Consider the following 26,670-nt stretch of genomic DNA (forward strand, 5'->3'; position numbering starts at 1 on the left):
CCCCATCACGTATTTATTTATATTGATGTCTGTTTATTCGTATTGCTGTCTGCCTCCCCCACTGTAGACAGTGAGCTTGTTGTGGGCAGGGATTGTCACTCTTTATTGCTGTATTGTACTTTCCCAAGCACTTAGTACAGTGCTCTGGACATAGTAAGCTCTCAAAAAATATGATTGAATGAATGCTCTGCACATAGTAAGCACTTAATAAGACTGAATGCACTCCAGTCAGTTCCGTTTCAGAGCTTTGTGTCTATCATGCCTATCCATATTTTAAAGGAGCTATGGAAAACCTATCGGTAGTCTGAGGAAGGCTTTGGAAACTATGGCCTTAGACGAAAGGGTAAGGGAATTAGGAGACTTAAGTCTCAAGGAGATAGGTGATTTCATTGTTGCCTTCAGGTATGCGAAGGAGGATTCTACCCAAGTATTTTCTATCTTCATGTTAGGCCCAACACAAGGAAATGCAGGAAGAGAGATTTATGCCACACAAGGGCTCTCTGACAGTAATATTGTGCCTATAACAACCAAACTCCATCAAAGCCTTCATTCAGTCATTCATTCGTATTTATTCAGTCAATCAATCGTATTTATTGAGTGCTTACTGTGTGCAGAGCACTGTACTAAGCGCTTGGGAAGTACAAGTTGGCAACATATAGAGACGGTCCCTATCCAACAGCGGGCTCACAGTCTAGAATGGGGAGACAGACAACAAAACAAAACATATTAACAAAATAAAATAAGTAGAATAAATATGTACAAGTAAAATAGAGTAATAAATATGTACAAACATATATACATATAGCCTTAAAAACAGAACATGGGTTCTAATCCTGGCTCTGCCACTTGTCTGCTGTGTGACCCTGGGCAAGTCACTTAATTTCTCTATGCCTCAGTAACCTCATCGGTAAAATGGGGACTGAGACTGCGAGCCCCATATGGGACAAGGGATCTGGTCCAACCCGATTTGCTTGTATCCACCCCAGTGCTTAGTATAGTGCTTGGCACGTAGTAAGCGCTAAACAGATACCGTAATTTTTATTATTACTGACAGAGCTTGGAAGTGACAATGTTCAGGCTTGAATTACAGTGAAAGCTGAGGTCAAAGGGAAACCTACAGGGGAAGCAGAAAACCTATTCTTGTAGTACCTGTCAGCTGACTGGGACTTGCACCCACCCTCCCTCCGACCCCAATTAAGCACTACTAAGAACTTCAATCTTGTCTATCTTGCCGCCAACCTCTTGCCCTCCCTCCTCATATCAGATGGACAATTGCTCTCCCCCACTTCAAAGCCTCATTGAAAGCACATCTCCTCCAAGAAGCCTTCCCTGACTAAGCCCTCCTCTCCCCTTCTCCCACTCCCTTCTTCCTCAACCTGACTTGCTCCCTTCATTCATCCCAGCCCCATGGCACTTAGGTATACATCTGTAATTTATTTATTTATTCATGTATACGGATGTCTGTCTCCCTCTCTAGACTGTGGGCAGGGAACGTGTCTATTTGTTGAATTGTGCTCTCTGAAGCACTTAGTACAGTGTTTTGCACACAGTAAGCGCTCAGTAGATATGAGAAGCAGTGTGGCTCAGTGGAAAGAGCCCGAGCTTTGGAGTCAGAGGTCATGGGTTCAAATCCCGGCTCCGCCAATTGTCAGCTGTGGGACTTTGGGCAAGCCATTTCACTTCTCTGTGCTTCGGTTCCCTCATCTGTAAAATGGGGATTAAGACTGTGAGCCCCCGTGGGACAACCTGATCACCTCGTAACCTCCCCAGCGCTTAGAACAGTGCTTTGCACATAGTAAGTGCTTAATAAATGCCATCATTATTATATTATTGAATAAATGAATCTCTCTTTTACACATACAAACACACTATCAGACTTGGTGACCTGTGAGTACACATGTTCAGAACTCTGTGTATCAAAAAAAAGCTTGCTTGTATATTAAGAATAGTTTGTGGGTATATCCAAGTCTGAATATTTAGGAGTGGGTATGCATTTGGATTTAGTTTGCTTTTTTCTATTTTTCTCCCCTGGACACTAAACTAAACTTTTGTTTAGCCACTGAGCGTGGTTCAGTGGAAAGAGTCCAGGCTTTGAGTCAGGGGTCATAGGTTCAAATCCTGGCTCCGCCAACTGTCAGCTGTGTGACTTTGGGCAAGTCACTTCGCTTCCCTGTGCCCCAGTTCCCTCATCTGTAAAATGGGGATTAAGACTGTGAGCCCCATGTGGGACAACCTGATCACCTTGTATCCCCCCAGCACTTAGAACAGTGCTGTGCACATAGTAAGCGCTTAACAAATACCATTATTATTATTGTGTATCCAAGTTCTAAGTAATTGGGAGATGCCACCTATATGCTAACTGCAGCCCTGAGGCTAAGAGAGCAGCAGTTTAGCCTATCAATCAATCATTCAATCAATGCTATTTACTGAGCACTTACTCTCTAAGTAGAGCACTGTACAAAGTGCTTGGTGGAGTACAATATAAAAGACATGCTTCCTGCCCATGAGAAGAGGTCTATTGGAAAGAACACCACATTGGGAATCGGGAGATTTGGGTTCTGATCCCTGTTCCACCATTATCCTAATGTATGACTTTGGCCAAGTCATTTAATTTATCTGTGACTCAGTTTCCTCATCTATAAAACAGAGATTAAATTCCTGTTCTTCCTCGCACTTAGACTGTGAGCCTGATATACACAGACCATGTCCAAGTTGAATATCCTGTATCTACCCCCATGCTTGACACACAGTAAATGCTCATGTACCACAATTAGTATATTACTGAAACTATGGCCTGGGACCTCTTAAATGAGGTCTCAGACTATTTTAATGTAAGGGGAGGAGGACTTTTTAGGGTTTTTTTTCCCCTCAGTGTTTTTTTTAAATGGTACTTGTTAAGCAACCTCTCAGGGTCACACCTGAAGAGTTTCCATCATCATCATCGATCGTATTTATTGAGCGCTTACTGTGTGCAGAGCACTGTACTAAGCACTTGGGAAGTACAAGTTGGCAACATATAGAGACAGTCCCTACCCAACAGTGGGCTCACAGTCTAAAAGACAGTGGGCTCACAGTCTACTCTACCAGCCTTGACTATTCATTCAATCGTATTTATTGAGTGCTTACTGTGTGAAAAGCACTGTACTAAGCGCTTGGGAAGTACAGGTTGGCAACATATAGAGACAGTCCCTACCCAACAGCGGGCTCACAGTCTAGAAGGGGGAGACAGACAACAAAACAAAACATATTAACAAAATAAAATGAATAGAATAGTAAATATGTACAAGTAAAATAAGTAGAGTAATAAATATGTACAAACATATATACAGGGGCTGTGGGGAGGGGAAGGAGGTAAGGCGTGGGGGATTGGGAGGGAGAGAGGAAGGAGGGGGCTCAGTCTGGGAAGGCCTCCTGGAATAGGTGAGTTCTCAGTTGGGCTTTGAAGGGAGGAAGAGAGCTAGCTTGGCGGATGTGTGGAGGGAGGGCATTCCAGGCCAGGGGGAGGACATGGGCCGGGGGTCGACGGCGGGACAGGGGAGAACGAAGCACAGTGAGGAGGTTAGCAGCAGAGGAGCGGAGAGTGCGGGCTGGGCTGTAGGAGGAAAGAAGGGAGGTGAGGTAGGAGGGGGCCAGCTGATGGAGAGCCTTAAAGCCGAGAGTGAGGAGTATTTGCCCGATGCGTAAGTTAACTGGTAGCCACTGGAGATTTTTGAGGAGAGGAGTAACATGCCCAGAGCGTTTCTGCACAAAGACAATCCGGGCAGCAGCGTGAAGTATGGATTGAAGTGGGGAGAGACAGGAGGATGGGAGATCAGAGAGGAGGCTGATGCAGTAATCCAGTCGGGATAGGATGAGAGACTGAACGAACAGAGTAGCGGTTTGGATGGAGAGGAAAGGGCGGAACTTGGCGATGTTGCGGAGGTGAGACTAGCAGGTTTTGGTTTTGGATGTGAGGGGTGAACGAGAGAGCGGAGTCGAGGATGACACCAAGGTTGCGGGCGTGTGAGACGGGAAGGATGGTAGTGCCATCAACAGTGATGGGAAAGTCAGGGAGAGGGCAGGGTTTGGGAGGGAAGATAAGGAGTTCAGTCTTGGACATATTGAGTTTTAGAGGGCGGGAAGACATCCAGATGGAAATGTCTTGAAGGCAGGAGGAGACACGAGCCTGAAAGGAGGGAGAGAGAGCAGGGGCAGAGATGTAGATTTGGGTGTCATCAGCGTAGAGATGATAGTTGAAGTCGTGGGAGCGAATGAGTTCACCAAGGGAGTGAGTGTAGAGACAGAAGTCCACAGTGTAGGAGGAAGAGTCAAGCAGAGGCATACCCATTCCATTCCTAGCTTGGCCAACGGCTAGCGAGTGGAAGGCAATCTGCTACAAGTCAAAACTCATCTGTGCTGGGCAGCAGCGGCATGAGAGATGGGGGAGGCTCGTTTACTGCACGGAAGGAGGCAAAGGTAAACTGCTTCCGTGTTTTTATCAAGAAAACTCTACGGATACACTACCAGAACAACTGCAGTTGCAAGTGGGGTGATCTGGAAGAGATGTGTCCATGGCGTCGCTATGGGTCAGACATGACTCGACAGCATAAGACAATAATTTGTTAAGCACTTACTATGAGCCAAGAACCATACTAAGCACTGGGGTAGATAGAGGATAATCGAGTTGGACTCAGTCCCTGTCCCACATGATATTCACATCCCAGACTAATCTCCACTTTTCCTCATCTCCCACTCCCTTCTGCATCGCACCGATTTGCTCCCTTTGCTCTTCCTGCACCTCCCAGCCCCAAAGCACTTATGTATATATCTGTAATTTTATTTATTTGTATTGATGTTTCACCCTGCCTCTAGACTGTGAGCTCATTGTGGGCAGGGAATGTCACTGTTTATTGTTGTATTGTACTTTCCCAAGCACTTAGTACAGTGCTCTACACTCAGTAAGCACTTAATAATTATGACTGAATGAATTAAGCACTCATGAATTCATGAATGAATGAAGAGAAGCAGTGTGGCTCAGTGGAAAGAAAGTGGGCTTTGGAGTCAGAGGTCATGGGTTCAAATCCTGACTATGCCAATTTTCAGCTGTGTGACTTTGGGCAAGTCACTTCACTTCTCTGTGCCTCAGTTACCTCATCTGTAAAATGGGGATGAAGACTGAGCCCCCTGTGAGACAAACTGATCACCTTGTATCCCCCCAGCACTCAGAACAGTGCTTTGCACATAGTAAGCACTTAATAAATGCCATTATTATTATTATTATTATTGTTAATGAATGAATAATTAGGAAGGAGTGGATTCAACCCCCATTTTACAGATGCAGAAAGCAAGGCACAGAGAAGTTCAGTGATTTGCCCAAGGTCACTTGCCCCAGGTGGCATTAGGCTGCTACTTCCCACTAGTGCAGATTCACTTGAAGAGTGCTAGTCTGCATCAGTGGAGACAAGGCAGCAGAGCTTGTACTTCCTAAGCGCTTAGTACAGTGCTCTGCACACAGTAAGTGCTCAATAAATACGATTGAATGAATGAATGAACCCTTGGATCTACATCTGATTGATGCAGGAGCACACATGACTGACAACAAATGTGATGGCAGGCTTGCCCTCACCTCCCACCCTAGCACTGGCCTGCCTGTGCCCTGATTTAACTGCCCCAAGATCAAATAGTTAATAGGAAAGAGCTGTGCCCAGAGCAATGGTTAGCCTGCCAGGTCATGAGTCTACAATCAATCAATCGATCAATCAATCATAATAATTACAGTATTTGTTAAGCACTTACTATGTGCCAAGAACTATTCTAAGCGCTGGGGTAGAGACAAGGTAATCGGGTTGGAACCAGTCCCTGTCCCACATAGGGCTCACGGCCTTAATCCCCATTTTACAGATGAGGGAACTGAGGAACAGAGAAGTGAAGTGACTTGCCCAAGGTCACACAGCAGACAAATGGTGAATTAGAACTCATGACCTTCTGATTCCCAGGCCTGTGTTTATCCACTAGGCCATGTTGCTTCTCAAAGTGGAGATACCGGGGGCTTACTGTTTATAGAGGACTGTACTAAGCACTTGGAAGAATACAATACAACAGTTGGTAGGCATGTTTTCTACCCACAGGAGCTTACGTTCTTGGTTCAGCCAGGTCGAAGCCAAACTTGTCTACGACTGATCTGGGTTCAGACCTCCTGACCAGAGCCACCTCACCCCTTTTAGGACTGGTTTGATCTTGGGCACTCATACACGTTTGAAGCTTGCTCTAATCCAACCCTCCCCAAAGTGACCCCTAAATCCCACCTTGTAAGGATCATGGCCCAGGTTTAGACATTCACTCATTCAATCGTATTTACCGAGCGCTTCCTGCGTGCAGAGCACTGGACTAAGCGCTTGGGAAGTACAGTTGGCAACATATAGAGACGGTTCCTACCCAACAACGGGCTCACAGTCTAGAAGGGGGAGACAGACAACAAAACAAAATATGTGGACAGGTGTCAAGTCGTCAGAACAAATAGAATTAAAGCTAAATGCACATCATTAACAAAACAGAATAGTAAATATGTACAAGTGAAATAGAGTAATAAATCTGTACAAACATATATACAAGTGCTGTGGGGAGGGGAAGGAGGTAGGGCGGGGGGGGGGGGATGGGGAGGAGGAGAGGAAAAAGGGGGCTCAGCCTGGGAGTGGCTGGGGAGGGAAGGAGAGCAAGGCCACTGAGGAACTCTAGAACCGCTGCACTATCTCCACCCTCACAAACTCTGAAATAATCCCTCTCTTTGATCATAACCTTCTCACCAGCCTACTCACTCACACTCCTCCCCTGGGGAAATCTATATTACTTCCCCACAGAGACCTCCGCTCTCTCGACCCCATCCAATCCCTCTCAGCACATCACACCCCACCAAGCCTCCCTATCCGCTCTACCCAATCTTGATGACCAGATTACTGCTCTCAACTCCATCTTCTCTACTCAACTCAGCTCACTCACTCCCCTTTCCCTTCGTCGCTCTCGCACCACTAACCCATAGCCTTGGATCACTGCCACTGTCGGCCACCTTTGCTCATATGCTCGCTGGCTAAACACCAAGCCAACCTTGTTCACTTCAAATTTATCCTTTCCTGCCTTAACTCTGCCCCCTCCTCTGCCAGGCAAAACTATTTTTCTTCCCTTATTGACATCCATGCCCATCACTCCCATCAGCTGTTCTGGACATTTAACTCCCTCCTCAGGCCCCCTGTTCCTCCCCCTCCTCCATTTCTCACCCCCAATGATCTGGCCACCTACTTCTTTAGTAAAATTAACACCATCAGGTGAGCTCCCCAAAGTCACTCCTCCCCCTTCTCCATCCCCTGGCTCTCAACCCTCTCTGCTACTTTCCCAACCTTAACAGCAGTATGAGCAGATGAGATCTCCTCCCCCTTTATGTGCCACTCCATTCACCTGTGCTTTGGACCCCATTCCCTCTCTTATTATGAAAATTCTCGCCCCTTCCCTTCTCCCCTCCTTAACCTCCATCTTCAACAGCTCAGTCTACACTTTTTCCTTCCCCTCTGCCTTCAAACATGCCCATCTCCCCCATCCTAAAAAAAACCCTCTCTTGACCCCACTACCTCTTCTAGTTATTGCCATAGCTCCCTCCTACCCTTCCTTTCCAAACTCCTAGAATGAGTTGTCTACGCTCGCTGCCTCGAATTCCTCAACTCCAACTCTCTCCTAGATCCCCTCCAATCCGGCTTCCATCCCCTACATTCCACCGAAACTGCCTTCTCAAAGGTCACCAATGACCTCCTTCTTGCCAAATCCAATGGTTCCCACTCTATCCTAATCCTCCTTTCACCTCTCAGCTGCCTTCAACACTGTGGACCATCCCCTTCTCCTCAACACAGTATTCAACCTTGGCTTCACAGACTCTGTCCTCTCCTGGTTCTCCTCATCTCTCCAGCCGTTCATTCTCAGTCTCCTTTGCGGGCTCCTCCTCCCCCTCCCATCCCTTTACTGTATGGGTTCCTCAACGTTCAGTTCTTGGTCCCCTTCTATTCTCTATCTATACTCACTCCCTTGGTGAACTCATTCGGTCCCATGGCTTCAACTATCATCTCTATGCTGATGACACCAAATCTACATCTCCGCCCCTGATCTCCCTCCCTTCCTTCAGGCTTGTATCTCCTCCTGTCTTCAGGACATCTCCATCTGGAGTCTGCCCACCATCTTAAACTCAGTATGTCCAAGACTGGGCTCCTTATCTTCCCTCCCAAACCCTGTCCTCTCCCTGACTTTCCTGTCACTGTAGACGACACTACCATCCTTCCCATGTCACAAGCCCGCAACCTTGGTGTCATCCTTGACTCCGCTCTCTCATTCACCCCATACATCCAATACGTCACCAAAACCTGCTGGTCTCACCTCCACAACATGGCCAAGATCCACCCTTTCTCTCCATCCAAACCACTACCTTGCTGGTTCAATCTCTCGTCCTATCTTGACTGGATTACTGCATCTGCTTCCTTTCTGATCTCACATCCTTCTGTCTCTCCCCACTTCAATCTATACTTCACTCTGCTGCCCAGATTATCTTCGTACAGAACTGCTCGGGGCATGTCACTCCCCTCCTCAAAAGTCTCCAGTGGTTTCCTATCAACCTTAGAATCAAGCAAAAATCTCCTCACTCTCGGCTTCAAGGCTGTCCATTTCCTTCTACAGCCCAGCCCAAACCCTCCGCTCCTCTGCCACTAACCTCCTCACTGTGCCACGTTCTCGCCTGTCCCGCTGTCGACCCCCAGCCCACATCCTTCCCCCGGCCTGGAATGCCCTCCCTGCACACATCCGCCAAACTAGCTCTCTTCCTCCCTTCAAAGCCCTACTGAGAGCTCACCTCCTCCAGGAGGCCTTCCCAGATTGATCCCCCCTTTTTCCTCTCCTCCTCCTCCTTCCCTCATCACCCCCATACCTCCCTCTACCCTCCCCCCCTCCCCTCCCCACAGAACTTCTGTTTATTTGTATGTATTTATTACTCTATTTATTTTATTAATGATGTGCATATAGCTATAATTCTATTTATTCTGATGGTTCTGACACCTGTCTACTTGTTTTGCATTGCTGTCTATCTTCCCCTTCTAGACCGTGAGCCCACTGTTGAGTAGGGACCGTCTCTATATGTTGCCCATCTGTACTTCCCAAGCACTTAGTACAGTGCTCTGTACACAGTAAGTGCTCAATAAATACGACTGAATGAATGAATGAATAGAACAGAAAAGGTGGAGGACGGAAAGAAACCTGAGATTTCCCAAACGTCAGGTCAAGGTGCTCCCTCTTCTAGACTGTGAGCCCACTGTTGGGTAGGGACTGTCTCTGTATGTTGCCAACTAGTATTTCCAAAGTGCTTAGTACAGTGCTCTGCACACGGTAAGTGCTCAATAAATACGATTGATTGATTGATTGATGTCAGAGTTTTGCGAACGAATTTGGAAGTGCGACCTGGAGTGTAATACCTCTATGTACACCTGCAGCATAAGCCCTCCTTCAAACCTTGGGAAGGCTAGCGGCCATGGCAGCTATTTCTAAGGCTTCGGGCATGCCATGAATTCTGAATCAGATGGAGAATGAAATGCTGCTCCTCTAGCCACAGCTCCCTACTGATTTTTGTTTTTATTCTGTTGATTGTGTATCTGTCCTCACCTCTCATGCTGTAACGTTTTATCGTTTCGTTGCTCCTGATGTGTCAAGTCCTCTCCCCTACCTTTATTCATAGAAGCAGCATGGCTCAGTGGAAAGAGCACAGGCTTTGGAGTCAGAGGTCATGGGTTCAAATCCTGACTCCGCCAACTGTCAGCTGGGTGACTTTGGGCAAGTCACTTAACTTCTCTGTGCCTCAGTTCCCTCATCTGTAAAATGGGGATTAAGACTGTGAGCCCCCCGTGGGACAACCTGATCACCTTGTAACCTCCCCAATGCTTAGAACAGTGCTTTGCACATAGTAAGCGCTTAATAAACACCATTATTATTATAGATTGTGAGCCCTTCAAGGGACAGGATCCATGTCTAATTGCCATGTGTATACTCTTTCCCAGCCTTTAGTACAGTGCTCTGCACACAATAAGTGCTTAATCAACACTATTATTATTATTATTATTATTATTATTATTAGCATGACTACTAAACTTTGATAATAATAATTATGGTTTTTGTTAAGTGCTTACTATGTGCCAGGCATTGTACTAAGCACTGGAGGCACTGTACTAAGCACTGGGCCACTATTGAGACCAAACACTGCAAAGATTAGTAAAGGACAAAACATCAGGTGGTCCTGTAAAATCATGGCTGTAACTAAATTCTTTCCTAAAACATTAGCTGAGGAAAAAGTTAATCAGTCAATCAATTATATTTATTCAACACTTACTGTGTGAAGAGCACACAGAAGAAGTGTGGAGAAGCAGCGTGGCTCAGTGCAAAGAGCACGGGCTTTGGAATCAGAGGTCATGGGTTCAAATCCCGGCTCTGCCAATTGTCAGCTGTGTGACTTTGGGCAAGTCACTTCACTTCTCTGTGCCTCAGCTACCTCATCTGTAAAATGGGGATTAAGACTGCGAGCCCCCCGTGGGACAACCTGATCACCTTGTAACCTCCCCAGCGCTTAGAACAGTGCTTTGCACATAGTAAGCACTTAATAAATGCCATTATTATTATTATTATTAAGAGCAATGTACTAAGTAAGCACTTGGGAGAGTACCCTATAACAGAGTTGGGAGGCATTCCCTGTCCCCAGTGAGTTTACAGTCTAGAGGACTGTAGTTGACAGTTACCCAGTGAATTTGTACCACGTTGATAATCTGAATAATTTGGTAAAATTAAAAAGTGAAAATAAATTGCAGTGGTAAAAAAAACACAAACACAGGAGAAAATAACTTACCTTCCCCTTTCCTGCTCCTCCCAGATTCTTGGTCCATTATATTCTTTGGCCTGCTGGAATGACGCATGGTAGAAGATCACACTCAACCGAAGGTAAGATGGAGAAGGAATCAGGGCTTCGAAACTAAAAAGGAAGAAGATAAAAATGTATGTAGCAACGAACTAAATGCCTTCTGCAAATCACATCAACCTGGACAGAATCTCTGCAGATACTTTAAAGTCCTGAAGGTTATTTGGGCCTTTCGGCAAACAACAATGGGGCCAGAGAAAGGTATTCCTTGTTTTATTTGCGGTTCCTACAAAAATGCTATTGTACGCAAAATATGCTATTTGAATTGAATTTCCCCATAAGCATGGATGTAAACTAGGGATTTAAGTCTTACCTTGGGCATTGCTGAGATGAATAAAAACATAATTTCTAGTAAATGCTTCCTTCTACTGTTGGGAGTTAACCTGGATTCTGAGCTCCCTACATGGGTTTTGTAGAGTCACCCGGAGGGCTCCTTCAGGAAGGTCTTCCTGGCTACCCGATATTCAGGTATAATCAATCAATCATTCAATCAATCATATTTATTGAGCGCTTACTGTGTGCAGAACACTGTACTAAGCGCTTGGGAAGTACAAGTTGGTAACATATAGAGACAGTCCCTACCCAACAGTGGGCTCACAGTCTAGAAGGGGGAGACAGAGAACAAAACCAAACATATTAACCAAATAAAATAAATAGAATAGATATGTACAAGTAAAATAAATAAATAGAGTAATAAATATGTACAAACATATATACATATATACAGGTGCTTTGGGGAAGGGAAGGAGGTATGACAGTGGGGATGGAGAGGGGGACGAGGGGGAGAGGGGGAGAAATATAAGCATAAATATAAGTATAAATATATGTATAAGTATAAGAATAGGACTGTTTCATAATCCCTATTAGGGACCAACCAGCTGGGAGCAGATCCAAACTGCAGGAGGCTATCTAGGAATTCCAAGAGCTGAAGGATTTTTTCCTTTGAAGTAATGGCTACTTCTGTCACAGCTCTCTCTTCTGCCTGTATGTGAATGGAGGCATGCACATGTGTTTGAGGGACACGGGACATGAATGAGGTCATCGCGTTCCTTGTGGGCAGGGATCATTTCTACCAACTCTGTTGTATTGTACTTTCCCAAGCGCTTAGTACAGTGCTCTGCACACAGTAGGCACCCAATAAATAAACTGATTTTCAAACTGTCCAGGTTTTCTCCATCTTCTGTCTTTCCTTCTCCATGTCTTGGTCTCTTCTGTCACGAAAGAATAAAACATAGAGTATGGATGGCTACTTGAGTATAGACTTTTTTCCTATAATGCAGGGTTTGAATTCTTACAAAACTCAGCATTAACGAAAAGTCCCATTGTACTACCCACTGCCTGACCCTGCCTGTGTGCAAATATGGTTTCTTTTGTCCCCCAGCACACTATATGCACGTGGGGGATGTTGTTCCATAATGGTCCCCAATTCTGTGTTTTCTAGTCAAAATGCGTAGTGAAAGCACGTGTTTCTTTCTTCTACCCCAACAGATACTGACTTTAAGAAGAGCGCTCTACTTCTACGATTGAGTTCTTTCCAAAATGGAGAGTGAAAACTCTCATAATGGGAGAACTGGTGTACCACTGGTCAATACTCCTTTTTCAGTGGCATCCTTCTAGGTCCCCGTGGGTATCCACAGAGTCTTCCCGCTGGTGATGGGCCCTCCACCTGACTGTCCACCACTCTGCCCCTGGAGAGGGTGGGCAGCCCTCACAGGCCTGCCTTTCCTCCCTGTCCCATATCCACACATAATATAATAATAATAATAATAATAATAATGGTACTTGTTAAGTCCTTACTAAGTGCCAAGCACTGTTCTAAGCACTGGGATAGATCCAAGTTAATCAGGTTGGACACAGTCCCTGTCGCACACTGGGCTCACACTCTTAATCCCCCTTTATTAACAGATGAGGTAACGGAGGCCCAGAGAAGTTAAGTGATTTGCCCAAGGTCACACAGCAGACAAGTGGTGGAGCTGAGATTAGAACCCATGACCTTCTGACTCCCAGGGGCGTGCTCTAGCCACTACAACATATTATGCCTACAGGCAGAAGACTACTCACATCACAAATACACACATCCATGGACGTGCAAACTCAGCTACACAGAAATCTTCACACTCAACAATGGCATGAACGCTGAGTTGGTGGGATTCAAGGGTAAACCCAGCTCTGTCACTCATATGCTGTGTGACCTTGGGCAAGTCACTTCACTTCTCTGCACCTCAGTTCCCTCATCTGTAAAATGGGGATTAAGACTGTGAGCCCCACATGTGGCAGGGACTGTGTCCAACCTGATTACACTGTATCTACCCCAATGTTTAGAACAGTGCTTGACACGTAGTGAGCGCTTAACAAATACCATTATTATTATTAGCATTATTATTAAGGGCTATTGGCCCTAAGAACTGGGACTGTGGGGGCAGAGTTATTAGCTTCATTCCCTTTGGACTATCTTCTCCTCCCTTGTCAATACAGAAGAGCCAAGGTAAGCAGGAGTCCTAAAAGAGTGCTGGCCAGGGCTCTCTCCCATTCCCAGCCTCAGTTGGGAATGAGTGTACCTACCAGACTCTATGACAGACTAGAAATGAGAGCATTAGACTGCAAACTCTGGGTTCTCGTCATGACATTTGTTTTTTTTCTGCTGCATGACCTTCAATAAGTTACAACTTCTCTGTATTTGAGTGTTCCTCTCTGCAAAATGGAGTCTAAATACTCAATCCATCAATCAATCAATCAATCGTATTTATTGAGGGCTGACTGTGTGCAGAGCACTGTACTTGGGAAGTACAAGTTGTCAACATACAGAGACGGTCCCTACCCAACACTGGGCTCACAGTCTAGAAGGGGGAGACAGAGAACAAAACAAAACATATTAACAAAATAAAATAAATAGAATAGATATGTATGAGTAAAATAAATGAATAGAGTAATAAATATGTACAAACATACATACATATATACAGGTGCTGTGGGGAAGGGAAGGAGGTAAGGCGGGAGGGATGGAGAGCGGGGCGAGGGGGAGAGAAAGGAGGGGGCTCAGTCTGGGAAGGCCTCCTGGAGGAGGTGAGCTTTCAGTAGGGCCTTGAAGGGAGGAAGAGAGCTAGCTTGGCGGATGTGCAGAGGGAGGGCATTCCAGGCCTGGGGGAGGACGTGGGCCAGGGGTCGACGGCGGGACAGGCAAGAACGAGGCACAGTGAGGAGATTAGCGGCAGAGGAGCGGAGGGTGCGGGCTGGGCTGGAGAAAGAGAGAAGGGAGATGAGGTAGGAGGGGGCGAGGTGATGGACAGCCTTGAAGCCCAGGATGAGGAGTTTCTGCCTGATGCGTAGGTTGATTGGTAGCCACTGGAGATTTTTGAGGAGGGGAGTAACATGCCCAGAGCGTTTCTGGACAAAGACAATCCGGGCAGCGGCGTGAAGTATGGATTGAAGTGGGGAGAGACACGAGGATGGGAGATCAGAGAGAAGGCTGATACAGTAGTCCAGACGGGATAGGATGAGTGCTTGAACGAGCAGGGTAGTGGTTTGGATGGAGAGGAAAGGGCGGATCTTGGCAATTTTGCGGAGCTGAGACCGGCAGGTTTTGGTGACAGCTTGGATGTGAGGGGTGAACGAGAGAGCGGAGTCGAGGATGACACCAAGGTTGCGGGCTTGTGAGACGGGAAGGATGGCAGTGCCGTCAACAGAGATGGGAAAGTCAGGGAGAGGGCAGGGTTTGGGAGGGAAGACAAGGAGTTCAGTCTTGGACATGTTGAGTTTTAGGTGGCGGGCAGACATCCAGATGGAGATGTCCTGAAGGCAGGAGGAGATGCGAGCCTAGAGGGAGGGGGAGAGAGCAGGGGCAGAGATGTAGATTTGGGTGTCATCAGCATAGAGATGATAGTTGAAGCCGTGGGAGCAAATGAGGTCACCAAGGGAGTGAGTGTAGATCGAGAACAGAAGGGGACCGAGAACTGAACCTTGGGGAACCCCCACAGTAAGGGGATGGGAAGGAGAGGAGGAGCCTGCAAAAGAGACTGAGAAAGAACGACCGGAGAGATAAGAGGAGAACCAGGAGAGGACGGAGTCTGTAACGCCAAGGTCAGATAGCGTGTTGAGGAGAAAGGGGTGGTCCACAGTGTCGAAGGCAGCTGAGAGGTCGAGGAGGATTAGGATAGAGTATGAGCTGTTGGATTTGGCAAGCAGGAGGTCATTGGTGCCCTTTGAGAAGGCAGTTTCCGTGCAATGTAGGGGACGGAAGCCAGACTAGAGGGGGTCGAGGAGAGACTTGGTGTTGAGGAATTAGAGGAAGCGCGTTTAGATGACTTGTTCAAGGAGTTTGGAAAGGAATGGTAGGAGGGAGATGGGGTGATAACTAGAAGGTGAGGTGGGGTCAAGAGAGGGTTTTTTTAGGATGGGAGAGACATGGGCATGTTTGAAGGCAGAGAGGAAGGAACCAGTGGAGAGTGAGCGGTTGAAGATGGAAGTTAAGGAGGGGAGAAGGGACGGAGCGAGAGATTTCATGAGATGAGAGGAAAAGGGGTCAGAAGCACAGGTGGCTGGATTAGCACTTGAGAGGAGTGAGGAGAGCTCCTCACTAAGCTCCCCAGCACTTAGAACAGTGCTTTTCACATAGTAAGTGCTTAATAAATGTCATCATTATTAGTAGTAGTAGTAGAAGGGGGAGACGGACAACAAAACAAAATATGTAGACAGGTATCAAAATCGTCAGAACAAATAAAATTCCCGCTCCCCACCCCCACCAGCCTTACCTCCTTCCCCACCCCAGAGCACCTGTATATATGTATATATGTTTGTACAAATTTATTACTCTATTTTACTTGTACATTTTTATTCTATTTATTTTATTTTGTTAATATGTTTTGTTTTGTTGTCTGTCTCACCCTTCAAGACTGTGAGCCCACTGTTGGGGTAGGGAACGTCTCTATATGTTGTCAACTTGTACTTCCCAAGCGCTTAGTCCAGTGCTCTGCACACAGTCAGTGTTCAATAAATACAATTGAATGAATGAATGAATGAAAGCTATACTCGCACACGTGTATCTGTCCCAGTGCTTAGAACAGTGTTTGGTCCATAGTAAGCGCTTAAACACCATCATGATAATTAGTATTGAAACCTGAGCCCGCTGTTGGGTAGAGACCACCTCTAGATGTTGCCAACTTGTACTTTCCAAGCGCTTAGTCCAATGCTCTGCACACAGTAAGCGCTCAATAAATACGACTGAATGAATGAATGTATGAAAGCTATACTCGCACACGTGTATCTGTCCCAGCGCTTAGAACAGTGCTTGGCACATAGTAAGCGCTTAACAAACACCATCATGATCATTAGTATTGAAAATCTGAGCCCGCTGTTGGGTAGGGACCGTCTCTGTATTTTGCCAACTTGTACTTCCCAAGCGCTTAGTACAGTGCTCTGCACACAGTAAGCGCTCAATTAATACGATTGAATGAACGAATGAATGAATTAAAGCTGTTCTCACACACGTGTATCTGCCCCAGCACTTAGAATGGTGCTTGGCACATAGTAAGCGCTTAACACCATCATAATAATTAGTATTGTACTTCCCAAGCGTTAGTACAGTGCTCTTCAAACAATAAGCACTTAATAATAATAATAATAATAATAATAATAATAATAATAATAATAATAATGATGACGGCATTTATTAAGTGCTTACTATGTGCAAGCCCACTGTTGGGTAGGGACCATCTCTATATGTTGCCAACTTGTACTTTCCAAGCGCTTAGCAGAGTGCTCTGCACACAGTAAGCGCTCAATAAATACGATTGAATGAATGCAAAGCACTGTTCTAAGTGCTGGGGAGGTTACAAGGTGATCAGGTTGTCCCACAGAGGGCTCAGTCTTCATCCCCATTTTCCAGATGAGGTAACTGAGGCCCAGAGAAGTTAAGTGACCTGCCCAAAGTCACACAGCTGACAACTGGCGGAGCCGGGATTTGAACCCACGACCTCTGACTCCATTCATTCATTCGTATTTATTGAGCACTGTGTGCAGAGCACTGTACTAAGCGCTTGGGAAGTACAAGTTGGCAACATCTAGAGACGGTCCCTACCCAACAGTGGACTCACAGTCTAGAAAGCCGGGCTCTTTCCACTGAGCCATGCTGCTTCCCTACAAGTCTCTACAAGTTCACTCAATACGACTGAATGAATTAATATTGAAAACCCGGTATCCCATTGAAAAAATTGTACAAAAAGGAGGAAAGCGGAATAAGGAAGGAGGGAGAGAGGGCGGACTCAGGGTTCATTCATTCATTCAATCGTATTTATTGAGCGCTTACTGTGTGCAGAGCACTTTACTAAGCGCTTGGGAAGTCCAAGTTGGCAACATATAGCTATGGTCCCTACCCAACAGCAGGCTCACAGTCTAGAAGGGGGAGACAGAGAACACAACAAAACATATTAACAAAATTAACAAAATAAAATAAATAGAATAAATACGTACAAATAAAATAAATAGAGTAATAAGATGATCAAACAAAATGTGATTTGGGTATCATTAGGAACAAACTATTTTCTTCCATTTCTCAATCTTCCCACTGAATGGCACTTCTTTTTTCCCCCTTGACAATATCTGCAATAGAATGTTTCACTTACGAATTTTGTCAGTTGCTCTCCAAGTCTTCAGAACTACCATTCACTTTATAATATATACAAATCATTCATTCATTCAATCGTATTTATCGAGCGCTTACTGTGTGCACAGCACTGTACTAAGTGCTTGGGAAGTACAAGTTGGCAACGTATAGCGACGGTCCCTACCCAACAGGGGGCTCACAGTCTAGAAGGGGGAGACATACAACAGAACATAACATTAACAAAATTAACAAAATAAAATAAATAAATAGAGTAATAAGATGATCAAACAAAATGCGATTTGGGTATCATTAGGCACAAACTATTTTCTTCCATTTCTCTATCTTCCCACTAAATGGCACTTCTTTTTTCTCCCTTGACAATATCTGCAATAGAATGTTTCACTTACGAATTTTGTCAGTTGCTCTAAGTCTTCAGAACTACCATTCACTTTATAATATATACAAATCATTCATTCATTCATTCAATCGTATTTATTGAGCGCTTACTCTGTGCAGAGCACTGGACTAAGCACTTGGGAAGTCCAGTCCCTACCCAACAGCGGGCTCACAGTCTAGAAGGGGGAGACAGACAACAGAACAAAACATATTAACAAAATTAACAAAATAAAATAGAGTAATAAGATGATCAAACAAAATGCTATTTGGGTATCATTAGGCACAAACTATTTTCTTCCATTTCTCAATCTTCCCACTCGAATGGCACTTCTTTTTTCCCCCTTGACAATATCTGCAATAGAATGTTTCACTTACAAATTTTGTCAGTTGCTCTCCAAGTCTTCAGAACTACCAATCACTTTATAATATATACAAGTCATTAAAATTACTAAAAAAATTATGTTAACCAGAGGTCTCATTCATATATAAGGTGGCTCGGTGGAAAGAGCCCGGGCTTTGGAGTGAGAGGTCATGGGTTCAAATCCCTTCAAATCCCTTCCCTTCAAAGCCCTACTGAGAGCTCACCTCCTCCAGGAGGCCTTCCCAGACTGAGCCCCCTTTTTCCTCTCCCCCGCCTTACCTCCTTCCCCTCCCCACACCACCTGTATATATGTTTGTACGTATTTATTACTCTATTTTATTTGTACATATTTATTCTATTATTCTATTCATTTTACTTTGTTGATATGTTTTGCTTTGTTGTCTGTCTCCCCCTTCTAGACTGTGAGCACACTGTTGGGTAGGGACCGTCTCTAGATGTTGCCAACTTGTACTTCCCAATCGCTTAGTCCAGTGCTCTGCACACAGTAAGCGCTCAATAAATACAATTGAATGAATGAATGAATACTCCTTCATGATCGCTCAAATCTTTTGGTTTTATGAGGGAAAACCTCATAAGGGATTAGCAGCGTGGCTCAGTGGAAAGAGCCCGGGCTTGGGAGTCAGAGGTCATGCGTGCGAATCCCTGCTCTGCCGCTTGTCAGCTGTACGACCTTGGGCATGTCACTTAACTTCTCTGAGCCTCAGTTCCCTCATCTGTAAAATGGGGATTAAGACTGTGAGCCCCACATGGGACAACCTCATCACCTTGTCCATTCATTCGATCGTATTTATTGAGTGCTTACTGTGTGCAGAGCACTGTACTAAGCGCTTCCAGCGCTTAGAACAGTGCTTTGGACATAGTAAGCGCTTAACAAATACCGTCATTATTATGAGGGTGCTTAAGGCTTGTTTTTTTTCTAAAACCTGGAAAACGTTTTGCTTTCCACCCTCATCACCTTGCCCATTCACTCGATCGTATTTATTGAGTGCTTACTGTGTGCAGAGCACTGTAGTAAGTGCTTCCAGCGCTCAGAACAGTGCTTTGCATGTAGTAAGCGCTTAACAAATACCGTCATTATTATTAGGGTGCTTAAGGTTTGTTTTTTGTTTTTTTTTTCCTAAAACCTGGAAAACGGTTTTGCTTTCCACCATCCACGGTTTTCTTTTTTAAGTAACCTCAGGGTTGTTAGGAAGCCCCAGGGTGGAGGGCTGCCGAGGGGGAGGGATGGGGCGAGTGGATGTTCTGTTTTGTTGTCTGTCTCCCCTTGCTAGACTGTGAGCCCATTGTTGGGTAGGGACCGTCTCTAGATGTTGCCAACTTGGACTTCCCAAGCGCTTAGTCCAGTGCTCTGCACACAGTAGAAGCTCAATAAATACGATTGATTGATTGATTGATGGGGCGAGTGGATGTTCTGTTTTGTTGTCTGTCTCCCCCTGATAGACTGTGAGCCCACTGTTGGGTAGGGACCGTCTCTAGATGTTGCCAACCTGGACTTCCCAAGCGCTTAGTCCAGTGCTCTGCACACATTAAGCGCTCAATAAATACGATTGACTGATGGATTGGGAGGGGGTGTGGGGGGCGACCTGGGGATGGTGGTCCAGGCTCAGCATCTTCTCCGGCTGGTCCTGGGCCTTTCAATCAATCAATCGCGTGCAGAGCACTGGACTAAGCGCTTGGGAAGTCCAAGTTGGCAACATGTAGAGACGGTCCCTACCCAACAGCGGGCTCCCAGTGTAGAAGGCAAGGCTTTCCCGGGTGGGGGGGTGGGGGGGTCCGCGGGGTCCTTGGGGTCCGCTCCTCACCTGGCTGCGCGGCTCCATGGCCTCGGGGACAAAGGGTGCGGGGGCCCGGCCCGCGGGGGGCACGGGAGGGCCGAGGGGCGGCGGGAGGGGGGAGGAGGAGGGGGAGGAGGAGGGAGAGGAGGAGGAGGAGGAGCGGGGGGAGGAGCTGGGGGAGGCACAGGAGGAGGAGGAGGCACAGGAGGAGGAGGAGCGGGAGGAAGGAGGGGGAGCGGGAGGAGAAGCACAGGAGGAGGAGCCAGGAGGAGGAGAGGAAGGAGGAGCAGGAGAAGGAGCGGGGGGAGACACAGGAGGAGGAGGAGGAGGGACGGGGGGAGGCACAGAAGGGGGAGGAGCGCGAGGGAGGAGGAGGAGGAGGAGGAGGAGGAGGAGGAAGCAGGAGGGGCCGGAGGAAGAGGGAGGAGGAGCGGGGGGAGGCACGGGAGGAGCGGGAGGAGGAGCCAGGAGGGGGAGAGGAGGAAGGAGCAGGAGGAGGAGCGGGGGGAGGCACTGGAGGAGGAGGAGGAGGAGGAGACACAGGAGGAGGAGGAGAGGAAGAAGGAGGAGGAGGAGGAGGAGGAGGAGGGGAAGCGGGGGGGAGGAGGAGGAGAAGCGGGGGGAGGCACAGGAGGAGCGGGAGGAGGAACGGGGGGAGGCACAGGAGGAGGAGACACAAGGAGGAGGAGCAGGAGGAAGGAGGAGGAGGAGCGGGAGGAGGTACAGAAGGGGGAGGAGCGCGAGGGAGGAGGAGGAGGAGGAAGCAGGAGGAGCCGGAGGAGGAAGGAGGAGGAGGAGGAGCGGGGGGAAGCACAGGAGGAGGAGACACGGGAGGAGGCACAGGAGGAGGCGCAGGAGGAGCCGGAGGAGGCACGGGAGGAGGAGGAGGGGGAGGCCCAGGAGGAGGAGCGGGAGGAAGGCGGAGCGAGGACAGGCTCAGGAGGAGGGGGAGACGAGCCGGGAGAGGCACAGAAGGAGGAGACGACGCAGGAGGAGCAAGAGGGAGGAGGAGGAGCGGGAGGGAGAGGCCCAGGAGGAGGAGGAGGGGGGGCGGTCCTCCCGGGCCGGTGACAGCCCAGCCCCGCTCTGCCGCCCCCCCAGCCGCCGCGGGCCCTCTCTCCCCGCGCGGGCCACACACCGCCTCCTCTCCGGCCTTACCCCCCCCCCCCCCGCCTCCCCCTTCTCTCTCCTCTCTCCCTCTCTCTCCATTCTCTCCCTCTCTTACCCCCCTCTCCATTCTCTCTCTGTCTCTCTCTGTCTCTCTCTCTTTCTCTCTCTCTCTCTCTCCTTCCTCTCCCATATCTACCCCGTGTGGCTCAGTGGAAAGAGCCCGGGCTTTGGAGTCAGGGGTCATGGGTTCAAATCCCGCCTCAGCCACTTGTCAGCTGTGTGGCTTTGGGCAAGTCACTTCGCTTCTCTGTGCCTCGGTTCCCTGATCTGTAAAATGGGGATCAAGACTGTGAGCCCCCCCGTGGGACACGCTGATCACCTTGTAACCTCTCCAACGCTTAGAACAGTGCTTTGCACATGGTACGTGTGCTCTTAATAAATGCCATCATTATTATTATCCTCTCCCTCTCTCCCCCGTTTCTCTCCCCCCTCTCTGTCCCCCTCTCTCCATTCTCTCCCTCTCTTCCCCCTCTCTCCATTCTCTCTCCCTCTCTCGGTCCCTTTCTCTTCTCCCTCTCTCTCCCATCTCTACCCCCTTTATCTCCCCCTCTCTCGCCATCCTCTCCCTCTTCCGCCCTCTCTCCATTCTCTCTCCTTCTCTCTCTCCCTTTCTCCCTCTCTCTCCCATCTCTACCCCCTTTCTCTTCCCCCTCCATCCTCTCCCCTCTCTCCCCCCCTCTCCATTCTCACTCCCTTTCTCTTCCCCTCTCCATCCTCTCCGTCTCCCCCCTTTCTCTTTCCCTCTCTCCATTCTCTCCCTCTCTTCCCCTTCTCTCCATTCTCTCCCTCTCCCTTTCTCTTCCTCTCTCCCTTTCTCTTCTCCCTCCCGCATCTCTACCCCCTTTCTCTCCCCCCTCCATTCTCTCCCTCTCTCCCCCTCTCTCCATTCTCTCCCTCCCCCCTCTCCCTTCTCTCACTCCCTTTCTCTCCCTTCTCTCGCTCTCTTTCTCTTCTCCTTCTCTCTCCCATCTCTACCTCCTTTCTCTCTCCCTCTCTCCCTCTCCCTGTCTCCCTTCTCTCTCCCCTTCCCCCTTTTCTCTCTCTCCAGTCTGTCTCCCATCTCTACCCCCCTTTCTCTCCCCCCTCTCTCCATTCTCTCTTCCTTTCTCTCCCTTCTCTCGCTCCCTTTCTCTTCTCCCTCTCTCCCATCTCTACCCCTTTCTCTTCCTTCTCTCGCTCCCTTTCTCTTCTCCCTCTCTCCCATCTCTACCCCTTTCTCTCCCCCTCTCTCTCCATTTTCTCTCCCTCTGTCTCCCTTCTATCTCCCCCCTCCCCCCATTCTCTCTCCCCCTTTTCTCTCTCTCTCCAGTCTCTCTCTCCCATCTCTACCCTCCTTTCTCTTCTCCCCTCCATTCTCTCTCCCTCCATCTCCATTCTCTCTTCCCGTCTCCCTTCTCTCTCTCCCCTCCCTTTTCTCTTCCCCTCTCCCTCCCTTCTCTCCCTCCCTTTATCTTCTCCCTTCTCTCTCCCCCTCGCTTTTCTCCCCCTCCCTTTTCCTCTCTCCATTCTCCCTCTCCCTTCTCTCTCCCCCTCCCTTTTCTCTCCCCCTCTCGCTCCATTCTCTCTCCCTCTCTCCCCCTCTTTCTCTCTTCTCTCACTCCCTTTCTCTTCTTTCTATCCCCCTTCTCTCCCTCTCTCTCCATTCTCTCTCTCTTTCTCTCTCTCCCTCTCCCACAACATGGCATAGTGTCTAGAGCCCAGGCCTGGGAGTCCGAGGGTCATGGACTTTAATCTTTGCTTCCCCATTTGTCTGCTGTGTGACCTTGGGCAAGTCACTTCACTTCTCAGGGCCTTCTCAGTTCCCTCATCTGTCAAATGGGAATGAACACTGTGAGACCCATGCGGGACAGAGACTGCGTCCAACCCGATTAGCTTTTATCCACCCCAATGCTTAATACAGCTCCTGGCACATAGTAAGCGCTTAACAAATACCATAACATACAGCGCCTGCCACATAGTAACCGCTTACCAAATACCATAATAATATTATTGTATTAAGTGCTGGTGAGCTAGTAAGCACTTAACAAATACTTAATAATAATATTGATAATAATGACAGCATTTATTAAGCACTTACTATGTGCAAAGCACTGTTCTAAGTGCTGGGGAGGTTACAAGGTGATCAGGTTGTCCCACAGGGGGCTCCCAGTCTTAATCCCCATTTTACAGATGAGGGAACTGAAGCCCAGAGAAGTTAAGTGACTTGCCCAAAGTCACACAGCTGACAATTGGGGGAGCTGGGGTTTGAATCCATGACCTCTGACTCCAAAGCCCGTGCTCTTTCCACTGAGCCACGCTGCTTCTCTATTATTGTTATTATCTACCCCTCTGTCTCTGGGTCTGTCGCCCCGGCTGTCTCTCCATCGCTTTCTCCATCTCTCCGATTGTCCCCCCCCTGCCTGGGACACACATACATGTACTCTTCACATAAAGGCCACACCGAGACCCGGGATATCACCTGCTCAAACCTTACGCAGATCCAGGGACATACGTGCCTTTGTCAAACACAGACACTAGACCGCCAGCTCTCAACTGCCCCAATTACCAAGCTATTGGGCAGTGATCCAGACAATTTAATATTACATTCTTCTTTCTGCAATCAAAATCCAGGCCTTCTCAGCCAGAAAAATAATTGAAGGAGATTCATCTACCTCAAGTGCGGTTGAACTGGGTCTGAAAGATATATGTTCTTTTAGGCCAGTTGTGTCTGGCAATTGCTTTCACATGTACGAGGAAAGCAGTAATTGTTGGCTTGTGGAAAAAAAAAATCATATCTCTGCTGTGCCTTTGGGGGCATTTAAGGACAACCTCTCTTCGCCTGCATGGGTGGTGAGAACTTGAAGTAGCTAGGGATGGTCCCTCAGCATGGTGATGTGGATAGAGCACCACTCTGGGAGTCAGAAGGTCATGAATTCTAATCTCACCTCTGTCACTTGTCTGCTGTGTGGCCATGGGCAAGTCACTTCACTTCTCTGTGCCTCAGTTTCCTCATCTGGAAAATGGGGATTAAGACTGAGCCCTTTGCAGGACAGGGACTGTGTCCAACCCGATTTGCTTGTATCTACCCCAATGCTTAGTACATTCATTCAATCATATTTATTGAGTGTTTACCCTGTGTAGAGCACTGTACTAAGTGCTTGGAAAGTACAATTCAGCAATAAAGAGATGCAATCCCTGCCCATACTGGACTAGTGCCTGGCACATAGTAAGTGCTTAACAAATGCCATAATTATTATTATCAAAAACAGCCCAAAGCCCCCACAATCTGAATTGGGCCATGGGCACTATTCATTCATTCAAGCATTCATTCATTCAATCATATTTATTGAGCACTTACTTTGTGCAGAGCACTGTCCTGAGCACTTGGGAGAGTGCAATCTAGATACAATCCAGATTGCTGGTAAAATTTATGCAGATTCAGTCATTCAATCATATTTATTGAGTACTTCCTGTGTGCAAAGCACTGTACTAAGTGCTTGGGAAAGAGCACGGGCTTTGGAGTCAAAGGTCATGGGTTCAAATCAGCTGTGTGACTTTGGGCAAGTCACTTAACGTCTCTGTGTCTCAGTTACCTAATCTGTAAAATGGGGATTAAGACTTTGAGCCCCCCGGGGGACAACCTGATCACCTTGTAACCTCCGAGTGCTTAGAACAGTGCTTTGCATGTAGTAAGTGCTTAATAAGTGCCATTATTATTATTACAATACAACAACAAGCAGACACACAGAGCCAGGTCCATCTACAAAACAGTGCAGCAGTAGGGCAGACACTGCCTGTTACTGGATTTAGCTCTGTTTGTTTTTAAGTCCCTGTGATAAAAACAACTTATTTCCCAGAGACACAATTTAGATTGGTAAAATTTATAAAATAAAAAAATGCAGAAAATAAGGCTACATTGAGAAGCAGCTTGGCCTGGTGGAAAATGTACTGGCCTGGGAGTAAGAGGACCTGGGTTCTAATCCTATCTTCATCATTTGTCTACTGTGTGACCATGGGTAAGTCACTTGACTCAGTTTCCTCAACTGTAAAATGGACATTAAATTGTACTCCCTCCTGGGTAGACTGTGAGCTCCAAGTGGGACAGGGACTGTATCCTACCTGGTTATTCTGTATCTGCTCTAGTGTTTAGTACAGTGCTTCACACATAATAAACACTTAAGAAGTATAATTTTAAATCAATCTATCAATCATATTGATTGATTGCTTACTACAATCATTCAGATTTTTAGTTTACATTTTTTGTGAATTCTGAGCTTGACACTCTTCACTGCTGAATTGTACTTTCCAAGCACTTAGTACAGTGCTCTACATATGGTAAGCGCTCAATAAATACAATTGAATGAATGAATGGCACTAGTTCATGTCAGAAGCAACCTTAGGAGTCAAGAAGTGGTTTGTGAAAAGACAAAATCATATCTCTGCTGAGCCCTTAGGGGCATTTAAGGGCAAACTCTTCCCTTGCTGGGGTGGTGAGAACTTGAAGTGGTTAGGTATGAACCCTAGCCTTTTCCTTAGCCTTCCTGATTTCATTTGAAATAGGCTCCAACTTCCTTCAAGTGGGGAATCACTGAACCAGTAGAAGCAAGCTGTGTTTTTGCTGTTTGCAACACAGTGTTTAGCGCTTAAAGCAGTTCTTTGCACATAGTAAGTGCTTAATAAATGCTATTATTATTATTATTAGATGTCGGTTGAAGAGTAGTGCAGTAACAGTTACCAGTACTTGTGACAGCCTCCTTGTCTTTGGATGATCACCCGGTATCTCCGCAACCCATCAGATACACATGCCACGCAGTCACTACACTACAAAATTTGGGACTCAAAAAGGAGGCATATTCTCCCTCTCCCTTCCCACTACCGTCCCACCTGGAAATATCCTCCAAATTAATCAGTAGAAAAGTCTTCATGGCTGTACTTTAGCCAATCAATCAATGGTATTTATTGAGCACTTATGTGCAGAGCAATGAACTGGGCCCTTATGAGAGTACTAGAGTCAGAAGACACAATTCGCGTCCTCAAAAACGTTACAATCTTCTGGCAGGGGAAGAAGCGGGGAGAGGGCAGATACAAAAATGATTAGAGATTAGGAGGGAGAGAGAACGCAAAAATGGATAAATGCTGAAATTGTCAAATATGCAAGTCTACATGTTCAGAAGTGCTATGGGTAGTTGTGAGCACATAAGCGTGGAGGTGGCATAAAAGTGTTGAGGTGATACTTGGGAGGCTCTCATCTGAGGAGAAAAAATTAACTGAGGAAGGCTGGAAGGCTTCCTGAAGGAGCTATGACTTCAAAGTTTTTTGAAGATGGGGAAAGCTGTGGCCTGGAAAATGTGAAGGGGAAGAGAGGTCCAGACAGTAGGAGAGGTATGCTCATAGTGGGCAGGGAACG

The 26,670-nt window shown here is 47.1% G+C and overlaps 1 protein-coding gene across 1 annotated transcript in view; it reads right to left on the reverse strand.

Annotated features, from left to right (window-relative positions):
- Nucleotides 1-20,211, reverse strand: part of LOC119929985 (lysosomal amino acid transporter 1 homolog) — a 49,255-nt gene extending 29,044 nt beyond the window's left edge. The window contains exons 1-2 of the mRNA XM_038748384.1: nucleotides 20,142-20,211; nucleotides 10,895-11,017 (exon numbers count right to left, since the gene is read on the reverse strand). The gene's annotated coding sequence lies outside the window, so the exon portion shown is untranslated. The remainder of the gene's footprint in view (nucleotides 1-10,894; nucleotides 11,018-20,141) is intronic.
- Nucleotides 20,212-26,670: the final 6,459 nt, after the last annotated feature.

This window comes from Tachyglossus aculeatus, chromosome 1, assembly GCF_015852505.1.
Source record: "Tachyglossus aculeatus isolate mTacAcu1 chromosome 1, mTacAcu1.pri, whole genome shotgun sequence".
Classification (NCBI taxonomy): Eukaryota; Metazoa; Chordata; class Mammalia; order Monotremata; family Tachyglossidae; genus Tachyglossus; species Tachyglossus aculeatus.